This window comes from Oncorhynchus mykiss, chromosome 18 (genome assembly GCF_057628025.1).
Source record: "Oncorhynchus mykiss isolate SJ-2025 chromosome 18, ASM5762802v1, whole genome shotgun sequence".
Lineage (NCBI taxonomy): Eukaryota > Metazoa > Chordata > Actinopteri > Salmoniformes > Salmonidae > Oncorhynchus > Oncorhynchus mykiss.
The window spans coordinates 50,627,302-50,644,835 of record NC_143039.1 but is presented as its reverse complement, the minus strand read 5'-3'; the positions used below and the strand labels follow the sequence as shown (position 1 = coordinate 50,644,835).

The window sequence follows — 17,534 nt, the reverse complement described above, 5'->3', positions numbered from 1 at the left end:
TTTAAATTACTTTAGAATACGGGAGGGGCGCCGTAACTCTGCAGCTGTTGAGTCAGAGCAGTTCCTCTTTAGCTGAGGGAGGTTTTTGTATGACGCTCTAACACTGTGTGAACGGATAGCTGGAACCCTGCTGACAGTAGTAATCTCCTGCATCTTCAGCCTGGACTCCACTGATGGTCAGAGTGTAATGAGTGTTTGAACTACCAGATCCACTCCCACTGAAACGACCTGGAATCCCAGACTGACGGTTTGTACCATGATAAACCAGGAGTTTAGGAGCTTCTCCAGGTGTCTGCAGGTACCACTGGAGATTATTACCCGTACTTGAACTGGCTGTACAGCTGATAGAGACAGTCTCTCCTGGACTAACAGACTGAGATTTAGGAGACTGAGTCAGAATTATATCTGCTGATGAGTCTGAAACATAAACAAAAGTAAAGAAAGGCTGATTATTAATCACAACAAATAGACATTGATAATCTTACACATTATAACATGAAACATATCAGGCAAAACCAGATTGTTTTTTATTAAAACCTTTAAATTTCACAAAGTTTAAATCTGAAGCCAAAACCATCATGAATCCAAGTTAGTCAAAGTGTCTCTCACCCTGAACAAGGAGCCCCAGTGTCCCCAGCAGTAGAATCAGTGACATCATCATTATGCTGCGTGTCAGTGGCTCTGAAAGGAGTGAACAGTCACTGATCAACACTGGGGTTTTAAAAGTATGTGGAGCAATGAGGCAGGACAGCTATGCAAAACCCCAATATTTTACGCAAATACACCACACATACAAAAGAAGTCAACAGTTTCCCAAGGTAGGCCTACTGTATATTACATTTGAGAATACTGAAATCATAAACCACACAATGTAAGAACTATATCATAAATGAGGCCTACTTTGACCCACTTACACAGTGGTTTATGTCCATCAACAGTGGTTGTCTGCCTCAGAAGGTCAATTAAGTTTAACAGTAGAATTACTGCCTCTGTATGTTTCAGACCTTCTCAAGATGGACAGTAGTGGTGCTCTGTACAAGCTCCCCCATATCCGTATGAAATGAAAGTTACACACTCTATATACCCATTCAGTTCTCAGGAGCATATGTAGTGTTCAACTTTATTTATTTTTATCCAGTTTACTTTCCATTAGTCAGCACCTATTGAAACATTTTGGGGTGTGCGTCAGATCAGAGCAGGAGAGTATAGATACACACATGTATCGTGGCCATGTACAAGATGTCGGAGGACGCCAGGTTCAGCATGAGACACACGGTAAAGTTGGGGTGTTGGGACTAGCTGCGCAGTTTGACCACCAGAACAGCTATGTTACCAGGGAGGCCCAGCACACAGCACAGCCCCAGGACGATGTTTGAAATCAGGCGACCTGAATCCAGGGAGGTGGGGTCCATGCTGGATGTGCTGGAGGAGTTCAGGTGCTCCGTGGTCAATGAAAGATAAGAGATCTAAGAGATATCTGGAAGACAGTAGACTTCAGACATTTCATTATTTGTTTCTAAAAAAATGAATACTGTTAAAACAGTCTCTACACTAGTAAACAGAGTGCATGAAATCCTCACAAGTTTTTATCTTCTCTTGAGCTCATGTCATAGAGTGATAATATGTGAAATGTGTGGGTTAACTGCTTCTGGTCAGATTCCTCCTGATGAGCTGTGTGTGTGTTTTTTTGTTGCAGATTTACCCCCTTTTCTCCCCAATTGGTAGTTACAGTCTTGTCTCATCACAGCAACTCCCCTATGGACTCAGGAGAGGCGAAGGTCGAGAGCCATGCGTCCTCCGAAACACAATCCTGGAAAGCCGCACTGCTTCTTGACACACTGCTCACTGAACTCGGAAGCCAGCCACAGCAATGTGTTGGAGGAAACACTGTCCAGCTGGCAACCGAGATCAGCTTGCAGGCGCTTTTTCCACCACAAGAAGTCGCTAGAGCTTGATGGGACAAGGAAATCCAGGCCGGCCAAACTCTTCCCTAACCCGGAAGACGCTGGCCCAATTGTGCGATGCTTCATGGGTCTCCCGGTCATGGCCAGCTGTGACACAGCCTGGGATCAACCTCAGGTCTGTAATGACGCCTCAATCACTGCGATGCAGTGCCTTAGACCGCTACGCCACGTTTCCACGTCATTTCAATGAAATTATGTTGAACACATGTGGAACAGACATTGAAATGACATCTGCCCAGTGGGATGATTGCACTTCAAATTTCCTACCTGACACAGATAAATCTAGCATAAATCTACCATGACTGCTATCTTATGTTATCTTAATTTGGAAGCTATTGACAATATCTGGTCATTTGCATAAAGAGTGGGAAGCAACCATGAGTTCTCATATGTTCTCATATTCTGACTTGAGCCTACATAACAACTGCATGAACTTTACAAAAACCATGTGATCAAAGGTCATGAAGTTTTGACTGTAGTTGACTGCAAGTTTCTGCAGTTTCTCCTCACCAGTTGCAACTTGCAGCCATCGCCTGCGTTGTGGGAGGCTCTATTGCCTGCCAATCATTAGGGTGTTTTTGTTTGACCCACGTGAAAGTGACCAAAGACATGATTGAAACAGATTTGACACAAATCATGTACAGATGTACACATGGAGCAGGTCCCACTAACTAGGGAGAATGTTCCAGACAGTGTGACTCTTCCGCAAAATGCCGCTGGCAGATATTTTTATTCATAATAATGTAAAAAATTGGATTTTTGACTTTTCCCACATTTTGTTGTGTAACAAGATGGGTTTCCAATGGATTTAATTGTCACATTTTTTGTCAACGATCTAAGTTCAAAACTGTAACTACTTAAAGGCAACTCAGAAACATTCAATGTCGTCTTGGTAAGGAACTCCAGTGTACATTTGGTCTTGTGTTTTAAGTTGCTGTCCTGCTGAAAGACGAATTTGTCTCACAGTATCTGGTGGAAAGCAGACTGAACCAACTTTTCCTCTAAGATTGTGCCTGTGCTTAGCTCCATTCCATTTATCCCTCCAAAAAACTCCAGAGTCCTTGCCGATGACAAGCATACCATCACACTCTGTAACTATCTTAAAAAGTCCCCATTCAATTCAGGCTGTTAGACAACAAAATGTGGAAAAAGTCAAAGGGTGTGAATACTTTCTGAAGGCACTGCACATCAACATAGTCCACCAGCCATTTTCAAAATGTTGAAAGTTCAATGGGGAAAGTGAATGTGTCCAGTCTACTGGAGTTCCAGAGTGTACCAGTAGGGGGCATCAGTTCCATGTCTCTGTTATCATTCCCCTCTGTGTCTGTCTGGAGGTTTTTGTCCAGCCAGTCAATCAGAATCTATCACTGTGGTGGACTTTCGGTGGAGGGACCAAACTGAGTGTTGGCAGTAAGTATTCAGTTCTTGATCTTGACCTCTGATATCAAAATCCCAATTCATTTTCTTAACAATATTACAGCTCCCTTAAATAGAAGGTAGAAATGTATATTTATTCTTCGAGAATTTGTTTTGCATTTATTTTCCTTAAAGTAAACTTAGTTCAATCAAAATGCCTATTCAAGATGTAATATATCAAACAAGGTTATACAGTGTGTATTCATTTGGAACAGAGATACTGTTGAAATAAGAGTGGTTTAGATGAACGTAGCTTTAGAAAGAGCAAAAGCAGTGTCTCTATAGTGTCAGAGGTTTTTGTACGGCCGCTGAATGAGATCGTATCACTGTGGTTCACTTTTGGTGGAGGCACTAGACTGGATGTTGGAAGTAAGTTTACCTATCTCTAATAAAGAAAATGTTCTGACCTTGCATATAGATGCACTGATGAACTTGTGAGAGAGGAAACTAAGATTAAAATGGAAATAAATGCTATGCATAGTTATGTTTTTGGTTAAAGAGTTATTCTGTTCATAAGAGTCCCCATTTGTGTGAAAATATATTTTGGTTAAACCTCAAATATTAAGCTATTATTTTTGGTTAACAGACCTAGTCTCGTAAATAATATCACTATTCATTTTATTTAAATGTGTATTTTAAATGTATATAATTGTTGTAAGATGGTTATATTCAACTTAATTCACTCCTTCAGCATTCAGCTGCAAGGTATTGCTTAGATTTGCTATCTATTTGCTATTTACTATTTTGTATCTTATTTGATCCCATTTGTTGTTTTATTTGCTATCTATTGAAAAGACTTGCTATCTTGTGAAGTCCAGCTTTTCTGCTGTTCATATGAATATAGGTTTATTTTCAATTTGATACAATATCTTGTAAATTACACGTAACTTTATTCATTTTCTTTTCGAAAATGTAAAACTTAAATGTTTTAGTGTGATTTTTAAATTAAATGTATTTCATTGTTAGATGTTTACAGTCAACTGGAATTGATTTCTTCAGCACAGGCATATTATCAACCAATTGTAATTTAATTAATCATTTAAGAATTGTTCATACATTCTGTGAAATGTTCTTTAAAAGAATCATCATAATAATTAATAATGAAATGCAGTTTGATTCCTATGAGTTTATTCCATTACAATAAGGGAGGAATATTTCACATTTTAAATAGTACAATTTTGAAGATAGTTGATTGTATTTTCAGTCATCTCATGTAGTTATAATATGCTTCAGTAGCTACTCAAAGGGAAGTGTGATGAACTGACTGTCTGTATGAGGAACAGAAACCTACTGATGGGAAAAAAAATGTAATTTACAGCTAAGATGTAAAACTGCTGCATCAATATTGTCATATCAGTCTGATGATTGATTGATAGTTCCCCTCTCCATAACTTCCCACCTGTCTCCTAGGTGACGTTCGTCCCACCCTGACAGTCCTGCCCCCCTCCAGTGTGGAGCTGCAGCAGGGGAAGGCCACTCTCATGTGCCTGGCCAACAAGGGCTTCCCCTCAGACTGGAAGCTGAGCTGGAAGGTGGACGGCAGCAGCAGCAACACCTGGGAGGTGACCGGGAGCCCCGGGGTCCTGGAGAAGGACGGCCACTACAGCTGGAGCAGCACCCTGACCCTCCCTGTCGACCAGTGGAAGAAGGTGGGCTCTGTGACCTGTGAGGCCACCCAGGGCTCCCAGTCTCCTCTCTCTGAGACACTGAGGAGAGACCAGTGTTCTGATTAATGAGCTCCCCCCTTTGACTCCAGTGTGGCCTGGAGCTGGATCCTGTGTGGGAATCCTTCCTCCAGCTGGAGCTTTTAGCATAGTGGAACAAAGAAGAGAACACATGTCTGAATAGATCTGCTTGGCTTTCATATCATGTGTTCTGAACCTTATTACCATAATGCTGTTGTTTCTGACATGTTGAGACAATAAAGACGTTCAAAATGTTAAATTGTGTGTCTGGATATCATTCTTTAATGAGGTTTACCATTAGACATTTTTCTTTATGATTTGTTTAGTTTTCATAAGGAATGGAGAGCTCCGCCATGAAACACAATGTTACTGATACATTTCAGATAATGAACCTCTCTCAATGAACGCTTAGCTGATTGGGCCAAGTTTGGTACCAGTCAAAAGGATATCTACAGTACGACTAAAACTGAATCCATGTGCTCTAAACTCACTGGTCTTCATGATGTCACTAATACTGAAGACATATTATAAACCCACTGGTCTTTATGATGTTACTAATACTAAATACATATTATAAACCCACTGGTCTTTATGATGTTACTAATACTAAATACATATTATAAACCCACTGGTCTTCATGATGTTACTAATACTAAATACATATTATAAACCCACTGGTCTTTATGATGTTACTAATACTAAAGACATATTATAAACCCACTGGTCTTTATGATGTTACTAATACTAAAGACATATTATAAACCCACTGGTCTTTATGATGTTACTAATACTAAATACATATTATAAACCCACTGGTCTTCATGATGTTACTAATACTGAAGACATATTATAAACCCACTGGTCTTTATGATGTCACTAATACTAAAGACTTATTATAAACCCACTGGTCTTTATGATGTTACTAATACTAAAACCATGTGCTCTAAACACACTGGTCTTCATGATGTTACTAATACTGAAACCATGTGCTCTAAATCTACTGGTCTTCATGATGTTACTAATACTGAAGACATTATAAACACATGGATCTTCATGAGGTTTCTAATACTGAAGACATGTGTTCTAAACTCACTGGAACTCTCTGGGGACATGTGAACATCTGGCTACTGTGCTGCTCTATTCTGGGAGTGTTGCAGTAACCCTGCCCATGCAAATATCCCTTTCAGCCACACCACAGAACACAATCTCCCAGCCTCAAACCCTCTGGGACTGGGGCAGCTGTGTGTGTCTGACTAGAGCTGACTAGGGCTGGAGAACCAGAATTCACGCTGGACTTTGCATAACGTTCAAGTTGGGGACTTCACTCTCAGGTCTTTATATGGCTACGTGATCTACATTTATTTGTGACAGATATACTGTATCACGATAATATCAAAGTGGTTCTTCTTGAATTGAAACGATATGACTGTATTCGTTCTGTCAAGATTGGAGAGATATAGAAGTTGAGTAGGGCATAAATGGTTGGGTTTGGACAGGGTCAACATTCATGCTATTGCATGCTGAAATGGGTGCTTCTTACAATATGAAGAGAAGTCAAAGCATAAATATAAACCTATTCTGAATTTTGCTTAACATGTCCTTAAAAAGAAAGCATTTTCTACAGCTTTGTATCCTTAGTGGTCCCAGTGTGTTTACAAAGATTTACATTTTTTTGGAGAATATATTGAGAGAAATGTACAGTATGCGTCATATTTCGAAGAATTGGAGTTTAGAATACTTTAGAATACGGAAGACTCCGTAGCTCTGCAGCTGTTAAGTCAGAGCAGTTCATCTTTAGCTGCAGGAGGTTTTTGTATGGTGTTCTAACACTGTGTGAATGGAACGCTGGTACCCTGCTGACAGTAGTAATCTGCTGCATCTTCAGCCTGGACTCCACTGATGGTCAGAGTGTAATGAGTATAAGGAAAACGAGATCCACTCCCACTGAAACGACCTGGAATCCCAGACTGACGGGTTGTACCAGTATAAACCAGGAGTTTAGGAGCTTCTCCAGGTTTCTGCAGGTACCAGTGGAGATTATTACCCGTACTTGAACTGGCTGTACAGCTGATAGAGACAGTCTCTCCTGGACTAACAGACTGAGATTTAGGAGACTGAGTCAGAGTTATATCTGCTGCTGATTCTGAAAAATAAAACAAAAGTGTACAATGACTGATTAGTAAGGTTATCACAACAAATATCTATTTTCCAAATACTATCATGAAATATATCAGGCAAAACCAGAAGATATAAAGAAAATTATCTGCAATATTCACAAATGAAGTTTAATTCTGAAGCCAAATCCATCATGAATCACAGTTAGTCAGTGTATCTCACCCTGAACAAGGAGTCCCAGTGTTCCCAGCAGTAGAATCAGTGACATCATCATTGTGTTGCGTGTCAGTGGCTCTGAAAGGAGTGAACAGTCACTGATCAACACTGGGGTTTTAAAAGTATGTGGAGCAATGAGGCAGGACAACTATGCAAAGCTTTCATCATTTACACAAATACACGCTCCGTGCACGTGCACACACACAGATAAACAAAGTCAGCAATTTTCAAAAGCTAGGTCTACCGTGAGACTCATCCGGAAGCTGATAAGAAATCCTGCTATGCCATCAGACGAACCATCAAACAGGCAAAGTGTCAATACAGGACTAAGATTGAATCCTACTACACCGGCTCTGATGCTTGTCGGATGTGGCAGGGCTCGAAAACTATTACAGACTACAAAGGGAAACCCAGCCGTGAGCTGCCCAGTGACGGGAGCGAACCAGACGAGCTAAATGCCTTTTATGCTCGCTCCGAGGCAAGCAACACTGAAGCTTGCATGAGAGCACCAGCTATTCTGGACGACTGTGTGATCACGCTCTCGGTAGCCGATGTGAGCAAGACCTTTAGACAGGTTAACATTCACAAAGCCGCGGGCTAGAGGGAATACCAGAACGTGTACTCAAAGCATGCGCGGACCAAGTGTCTTCACTGACATTTTCAACCTCTCCTTGGCTGAATCTGTAATACATACATGTTTCAAACAGACCCCATAGTCCCTGCGCCCAAGAAAGAGAAGTTAACCTGCCTGAATGATTCCCGCCCTGTAGCACTCAGGTCGGTAGCCATGAAGTGCTTTGATAGGCTGGTCATGGCTCACATCAACACGATCATGCCAGAAACCCTAGATCCACTCCAGATGACACAATCTCAATTGCACTCCACACTGCCCTTTCCCACCTGGACAAAGGGAACACCTATGTGAGAATGCTGTTCATTGACTACAGCACAGCATTCATCACCACAAAGTGCCCACAAATCTCATCACCCTGGGAGTAAACACCTCCCTCTGCTACTGGATCCTGGACTTCCTGACTGACTGCCAAACAGGTGGTAAGAGTAGGCAACAACACATCTGCCACGCTGATCCTCAACACTGGGGCACCTCGGGGGTGCGTGCTTAGTCCCCTTCTATACTCCCTGTTCACCCACGACTACATGGCCGGGCATGAATTCAACACTATCAAAAGTTTGATGACGACACAACAGTGGTAGGCCTGATCACCGACAACGATGAAGCAGCCTATAGGGAGGATGTCAGAGACTTGGCAGTGTGGTGCCAGGACAACAACCTCTCTCTCAATGTGAGCAAGACACAGGAGCTGATCGTGGACTATAGGAAATGGAGAGCTCTGCCATGGAAAATAATGTTACTGATACATTTCAGTTAATGAACCTCTCTCCATGAAAGCTTGGCTGATTGGGCCAAATATAATACCAGTCAAAATGATATCTACAGTGATACCAATACTGAAACCATGTTCTCTAGATTCCCCAGTCTTTATGATGTTACTAATACTGAAGCCATGTTCTCTAGACTCCCCAGTCTTTATGATATTACTAATACTGAAGCCATGTTCTCTAGACTCCCCAGTCTTTATGATGTTACTAATACTGAAGTCATGTTCTCTAGACTCCCCAGTCTTTATGATGTCACTAATACTGAAGCCATGTTCTCTAGACTCCCCAGTATTTATGATGTTACTAATACTGAAGTCATGTTCTCTAGACTCCCCAGTCTTTATGATGTTACCAGAGCCATGTATTAGAGAGGACATTGAGGTTTCTGCATTATGATGTATTTACATGACACTTCAACATCCTGTGGCAGGCATAGTAGCTCCCCATTAACATTACATGGGGGATATTTAAACAATGCTATGTAACTGAAAATTACAGTTACACAGCATTGTTATCTCAACTTCATCTCGGCCCTAACAACACTAGTGCCAAAATATCCTCCAAACACCGGCTTCCCAAGCATTATCACTTAATTAGAACAATATTACAAATTCTAAAAGTTGGCCTAAGTCTCTAAATATATGACTCTGGATGTTACCATTACTGAAGCCATGTGCTCCAAGCTCAGTGGAAATCTCTGGGAACAGGTGAACATCTGGCCATGGTACTGCTCTATTCTGGGAGTGTCACCCTGCTCATCCAAATCTGAGTTTCAACCCCACCACAGCTCACAATCTCCCATCCTCAAACCCTCTGGGACTAGGGCAGCTGTGTGTGTCTGACTAGGGCTGGGGAAACCACAGTTCACCCTGGACTTTGCATAACATGCAAATTGTGGACTTCACTCTCAGGTCTTTATATGGCTGCGTGAACTAGATTTACTTGTGACAGATATACACTCTCATAATGTCAAAATAGTACTTCTTGAATGCAATCAATATGACTGTATTCACTCTCAGAGTCGGAGGGGTATAGAAGTTGAGTAGGCCATGAATAGTTGGGAAGTTGGGTTTGGGCAGGTTCAACATTCATGCTATTGTGTACTGAAATGGGCACAAAATCTAAACCTATTCAGAATTGTGTTCAACATGTCCTAAAAAAAATATTTTTTACAGCTCTGTATCCTTAATGGTCCTGGTGTGTAAACAAAGATTGAAAATGTTTGCTTAATATATTGAGAGATACGTGCAGTATCATAATCCATAGTCTAACCAATTACATTATTGTATTGTAGTTTCATATTTTGATTATTTGTAGTTTAGAGTACTGTAGAATACAGGAGTCTCTGTAACTTTGCAGCTGTTGAGTCAGAGCTGTTCCTCTTTAGCTGAGGAAGGTTTTTGTATGACGCTCTAACACTGTGTGAATGGAAAGCTGTTACTCTGCTGACAGTAGTAATCTCCTGCATCTTCAGCCTGGACTCCACTGATGGTCAGAGTGTAATGAGTATAAGGACTACCAGATCCACTCCCACTGAAACGACCTGGAATCCCAGACTGACGGGTTGTACCAGAATAAACCAGGAGTTTAGGAGCTTCTCCAGGTGTCTGCAGGTACCAGTGGAGATTATTACTAGTACTTGAACTGGCTGTACAGCTGATAGAGACAGTCTCTCCTGGACTAACAGACTGAGATTTAGGAGACTGAGTCAGAATTATATCTGCTGATGATTCTGAAAGATAAACAAAGGTGAAGAAAGGTTATCACAACAACAAACATATCATAAAAGCAAAGCCTTTTAAACAAAACTGTCAAATTAACAAATGTGTATCTCTGAAGCCAAACCCATAATAAATCAAAGTTAGTCAAAGTGTCTCTCACCCTGAACAAGGAGCCCCAGTGTTCCCAGCAGTAGAATCAGTGACATCATCATTGTGCTGCGTGTCAGTGGCTCTGAAAGGAGTGAACAGTCACTGATCAACACTGGGGTTTTAAAAGTATGTGGAGCAATGAGGCAGGACAGCTATGCAAATATCTCATATTTTATGCAAATGTGTGTGTGTGCGCGCACGCACACATTACAGAGAGAGAGAGAGAGATGAAATAAGTCAAGTTTCCAAAAGTAGGCCTAAATCAAATCATTTTTTTTGGTCACATACACGTGATTAGTGCTCCTACACCTGCATTGCTTGCTGTTTGGGGTTTTAGGCTGGGTGTCTGTACAGCACTTTGAGATATCAGCTGATGTACGAAGGGCTATATAAATAAATTGGATTTTGGGATCGGGCTTGGGCTTGGGCTCGGGTTGATCTCCTTGATGATCTTTTTGGCCTTCCTGTGACATCGCATACTGTAGGTATCCTGGAGGGCGGGTAGTTTGCCCCCGGTAATGCGTTCTGCAGACCATACCACCCTCTGGAGAGCCTTGTGGTTGCGGGCGGTGCAGTTTCCGTACCAGGCAGTGATACAGCCTGACAGGATGCTTTCAATTGTGCATCTGTAAAGGTTTGTGAGGGTTTTAGTTGACAAGCCAAATGTCTTTAGCCTCCTGAGGTTGCAGCGGCTCTGTTGCGCTTTCTTCACCAAACTGTCTGTGTGGGTGGTCCATTTCAGTTTGTCAGTGATGTGTACGCCAAATAACTTGAAGCTTTCCACCTTCTCCACTGTGGTCCCATTGATGTAGATAGTGGGGTGTGCCCTCTGCTGTTTCCTGAAGTCCACAATCATTTCCTTTGTTTTGTTGACCTTGAATGAGAGGTTGTTTTCCGGGCACCGCACTCCCAGAGCCCTCACCTCCTCACTGTAGGCTGTCTTGTCATCGTTGGTTATCAAGCCTACTACTGTTGTGTCGTCTGCAAACTTGAGGATTGAGTTGGAGGCGTGCTTGGCCACGCAGTCATGGGTGAACAGGGAGTTCCGGAGGGGGCTCAGCTCGCACCCTTGTGGGATCAGCAGAGTAGAGGGGATGTTTCCTCCCTTCATCACCTGAGGGTGGCCCGTCAGGAAGTCTAGGACCCCACAGGGCGGGGTTCAGACCCAGGGCCTCTAGTTTAATGATGAGCTTGGAGGGTACTATGGTGTTGAATGCTGAGCTATAGTCAATAAACAGCATTCTTACATTGGTGTTCCTCTTGTCCAGATGGGTTAGGGCAGAGTACAGTGATGGCGATTGCATCGTCTGTGGATCTATTGGGGCGGTAAGCAAATTGAAGTGGGTCTAGGATGTCAGGTAAGGTAGAGGTTATATGATCCTTGACTAGTCTCTCAAAGCACTTCATGATGACAGAGGTGAGTGCTACGGGGCGATAGCCATTGAGTTCAGTTACCTTTGCCTTCTTGGGTACAGGAACAGTGGTGGCCATCTTGAAGCATGTGGGGACAGCAGACTGGGATAGGGAGAGATTGAACATGCCTGTAAACACACCAGCCAGCTGGTCTGCACATTCTCTGAGGATGTGGCTAGGGATGCCGTCTGGGCTGGCAGCCTTGCGAGGGTTAACACATTTAAATGTTTTACTCAAATCGTCCACGGAGAAGGAGAGCCCACAGTCCTTGATAGCAGGCCGCGTCGGTGGCACTATGTTATCCTCAAAGCGTGCAAAAAAATGTGTTTAGTTTGTCCGGAAGCAAGACGTTGGTCTCGGTGACGCGGCTGGTTTTCCTTTTGTAGTCCGTGATTGTCTGTAGTCCCTGCCACATACGTCTCATGTCTGAGCCATTGAATTGCGACTCCACTTTAACTCTATACTAGAGGTCAACCGATTATGATTTTTCAACGGCGATACCGATATCGGTTATTGGAGAGCAAACAAAGCCGATACCGTTTAATCGGCCGATTAAAAAAATGTTTTATTTGTAATAATGACAATTACAACAATACTGAATGAACACTTATTTTAACTTAATATAATACATCAAATAAATAATGAAACATGTTCAATTTGGTTTAAATAATGGAAAAACAAAGTGTTGGAGAAGAAAGTAAATGTGCAATATGTGCCATGTAAGAAAGCTAACGTTTAAGTTCCTTGCTCAGAACATGAGAACATATGAAAGCTGGTGGTTCCTTTGACATGAGTCTTCAATATTCCCAGGTAAGAAGTTTTAGGTTGTAGTTATTATAGGAAGTATAGGACTATTTCCCTCTATACCATTTGTATTTCATTAACCTTTGACTATTGGATGTTCTTATAGGCACTTTAGTATTGCCAGTGTAACAGTATAGCTTCCGTCCCTCTCCTCGCTCCTCCCTGGGCTCGAACCAGGAACACAACGACAACAGCCACCCTTGAAGCAGCGTTACCCATGCAGAGCAAGGGGAACAACCACTCCAAGTCTCAGAGCGAGTGACGTTTGAAACGCTATTAGCGTGCGCTAACTAGCTAGCCATTTCATTTCGGTTACACCAGCCTCATCTCGGGAGTTGACATGCTTGAAGTCATAAACAGCACAATGCTTGACGCACAACAAAGAGCTGCTGGCAAAACGCACGAAAGTGCTGTTTGAATGAATGCTTACGAGCCTGCTGCTGCCGACCACCGCTCAGTCAGATACTTAGATACTTGTATGCTTGTATGCTCAGTCAGATTATATGCAACGCAGGACACGCTAGATAAACTAGTAATATCATCAACCATGTGTAGTTAACTAGTGATTATGATTGATTGATTTATTGTTTTTTATAAGATAAGTTTAATGCTAGCTAGCAACTTACCTTGGCTTACTGCATTCGCATAACAGGCAGTCTCCTTGTGGAGTGCAACGAGAGGCAGGTGGTTATAGCGTTGGACTAGTTAACTCTAAGGTTGCAAGATTGGATCCCCCGAGCTGACAATGTGAAAATATGTCGTTCTGCCCCTGAACGAGGCAGTTAACCCACCGTTTCTAGGCCATCATTGAAAATAAGAATGTGTTCTTAACTGAATTGCCTAGTCAAATAAAGATTAAATAAAGGTGTAAAAAACTAAAACACTTTTTTTTTTTTATCGGCCAAATCGATGTCCAAAAATAACGATTTCCGATTGTTATGGAAACTTGAAATCGGCCCTAATTAATCGGCCATTCCGATTAACCAGTTGCACTTAGCCATCCCGGATCCGGGATCGTGAATACAGCCTCAAGCTCATTACCATAACGCAACGTTAACTATTCATGAAAATCGCAAATGAAATTAAATAAATATGCTAGCTCTCAAGCTTAGCCTTTTGTTAACAACACTGTCATCTCAGATTTTCAAAATATGCTTCTCAACCATAGGAAAACAATAATTTGTGTAACAGTAGCTAGCTAGCGTAGCATTTAGCGTTAGCATTAGCGTTAGCATTCAGCAGGCAACATTTTCATAAAAAACAGAAAAGCATTCAAATAAAATAATTTACCTTTGAAGAACTTCAGATGTTTTCAATGAGGAGACTGTTAGATAGCAAATGTTCAGTTTTTCCTGAAAGATTATTTGTTTAGGAGAAATCGCTCCGTTTGGTGCGTCACGTTTGGCTACCAAAAAAAAAACGAAAATCCAGTCATCAAAACGCTGAACTTTTTTCCAAATTAACTCCATAATATCGACTGAAACATGGCAAACGTTGTTTAGAACCAATCCTCAAGGTGTTTTTCACATATCTCTTTGATTATATATCGTTCGTGGAAGTGTGCTTTCTGTCCTGAATCCCAGGAGAAAATGCCCGCAACTGAAGATTACGCACCAATTTAGACAAAGGACACCAGTCGGACCCCTGGAAAATGTAGTCTCTTATGGCCAATCTTCCAATGATATGCCTACAAATACGTCACAATGCTGCAGACATCTTGAAGAAACGACAGAAAGCGCAGGCTCGTTCCTGGTGCATTCACAGCCATATAAGGAGACATTGGAAAACAGAGCTTCAGAAATTCTGCTCATTTCCTGTTTGAAGTTTCATCTTGGTTTCGCCTGTAGCATGAGTTCTGTGGCACTCACAGATAATATCTTTGCAGTTTTGGAAACGTTAGACTGTTTTCTTTCCAAAGCTGTCAATTATATGCATAGTCGAGCATCTTTTCGTGACAAAATATTGCGCTTAAAACGGGCACGTTTATTTATCCAATAATGAAATAGCGCCCCCATAGACTCAATCGGGTCGACCTCTACTCTATACAGACGTTTAGCTTGTTTGATTGCCTTGCGGAGTGCGGAGTGCTCAGCTCGGCTTTACCGACTCCGACAGAGTATCCCGAGAGAGCCATGTTTCTGTGAAACAAAGTATGTTACAGGCCCCGATGTCTCTCTGGAAAGAAACCCTTGCTCTAAGCTCATCAACTTTGTTTTCCAAAGACTGAACATTAGCAAGTAATATACTCGGAAGTGGTGGGTGGTGTGCGCCCTCCTAAATTGAATCAGCAGGCCGCCTCGAGTGCCTCTCCTCCGCCGATCAAAGGATCTGCTCCAGGGAAGTCGTATTCCTAGTCGTAATGCTGGTACTTCTGGTAAGGTACTGTCGCGCTTATATCCAATAGTTCTTCCCGGCTATATGTAATGACAAAAAACATTTCCTATGCAAATAATAGTACATAAAAAACTAAATACTGCAAAGAACTTGTCGCAATGCTGCCATCTCCATCGGAGCCATCTTGTTCAGATGGCATGTTTGAGATGCTCTGGATCGACGTGTACGACGGCGTATTCAAGTTGTACTCAGTCAGTTAAAAATGTGCTTAGAGTTTTGAAAAATGTGCCATTTTGATGATCTGTTTAAATGTTTGTGCTTAGAGTTGTGAAAATGTACCACATACGTGTGAAAATTGAACCAAAGTGAGTGAAGAAAATGGCAGGTAACCTAGTGGTTAGAGCGTTGGACTTGTAACTGAAAGGTTGCAAGATTGAATCCCCGAGCTGACAAGGTAAAAATCTGTCTTTCTGCCCCTGAACAAGGCAGTTATCCCACTGTTCCTAGGCTTTCATTGAAAATAAGATTTTTTTCTTAACTGACTTGCCTACCTTAAATAAAGGTTAATTTTTTTTTTTTTTAAATAAAAAACATCACACATACTGCCATTTCACACTGTGGTCAAAGGAGGGCGACAGAGCTTCACAACTGTCCCCCATGAAAAGGTAAGAAGAATATGGAGGCAGCCTAATGTATATCAAATCTGAGAATACTAAAATCATAGACAAACCACACATTGTAACAACTATTTATTAAATGGGGCCTAGTTTGACTCGCCCACACAGTGTGTGATGTCCCTCAACAGTGGTTGTCAGTCCCAGGAGAAGGTAAATGAAGCTGAACAGTAGAATTGCTGCCTCTATTTCCTTCAAACCTTCTCATGAGGGACAGTAGTGGAGCTCTGTCGCCCTCCTCTGACCACAGTGTGTAATGGCAGTCTGGGTGATGTGTATAGTGGGTGTTTTACTTAAGTTTCACTTTGGTGCAATTTTCACAAGTGTGGTACATTTTCACAACTCCACGCACAAACATCTAAACAGATCATCAAAATGGCTCATGTTTCAAAACTCTATGCACATTATCATGCTGAAACATGAGGTGATGGCGGCAGATAAATGGCACGACAATGGGCCTCCGGATCTCCTCACAGTATCTCTGTGCATTCAAATTGCAATCGATAAAACGCCATTTCTACAACCAAATTATCTAAACGACGATGGAGGTGGCTTATGGTAGAGAAATGAACATTACATTATCTGGCAACAGCTCTGGTGGACATTCCTGCAGCCAGCATGCTAATTGTACGATCTGTCAAACTATTATACATCTGTGGCACAAGACTGGCATAAAAGGGACCTTTTATTGTCCCCAGCACAAGGTGCACCTGTCAGGTGGATGGATTATCTTGGAAAATGCTAAATGCGCACTAAGAGGTATGTAAGCAGATTTGTGCTTAAAATTTGAGAGAAATAAGCTTTGTGCATTTTCTGAGATATTTTGTTTCAGCTCATGAAACATGGGACCAACACTTTACAATATATTCCACTCATTATCTGAATATCAATGATACACTGTAAACTGAGGAATTTCAAGCAGAGAGACAGGCGATACTGTATCAGTAGAAAAGGTGTTCTTGTACAATGTTGCATGGGTCAGAAAGGGCATACAACACTGTGCTAGTTTTACATCAACCAACTGCTTTACAATACTCCTTTTTCTGATGATATGTACTGGATTAGGATAAAACTGTAAGACTGGCATTTCTCAACATGCTCACATCCTGCCATTGGATACAAACGATTTAAAACATTGTGCATGTCAAGTTATAGTCAAATATCGTGTGGAAAATACTATATCTACTATTCTTTCTACTCAGCATTTCAAAAAGAACAGTTTAGAAATGTGCATATTGTCTTGTTTTGCTATTGGATTAAATCGTAGCTAAATGACTAAATGTTGAGCCTCCTTATCTGATGTATTGGTGACTCAACGAAATGTTTTCATGTTATGTCACGGAAAACTTTGATTTTGCATGAATGACTCAGGTTAAATGTATGAAACCCCAATGACTGCATAATCAAATGTTCTGAACATAAGATGAATACGCCATTACAAGTGTTACAAGTGTTATCAGTTTAGAGTTTTGTATTTAGTTTTGAAAATATACCACTTAACATCTGAAGGAATGTGCCAAAATGATTTTATTTTTAAAAAATACGTTCAAGTTCCCCCAGATCCGTATGAAATGAAAGTTACACACTCTATATACACATTCAGGTGTTAGGAGCATATGTAGTGTACAACTTTATTTATTT

The 17,534-nt window shown here is 41.5% G+C and overlaps 1 pseudogene across 1 annotated transcript; it reads left to right on the top strand.

Moving 5' to 3' along the window:
- The first annotated feature begins 3,194 nt into the window (after window positions 1–3,194).
- Window positions 3,195–5,324, top strand: LOC110496825 (Ig kappa-b4 chain C region pseudogene; annotated as a pseudogene). Its single transcript, XR_016488182.1, has 3 exons — window positions 3,195–3,242; window positions 3,614–3,749; window positions 4,791–5,324. The product of XR_016488182.1 is annotated as an Ig kappa-b4 chain C region pseudogene (transcript).
- The last annotated feature ends 12,210 nt before the right edge of the window (window positions 5,325–17,534 follow it).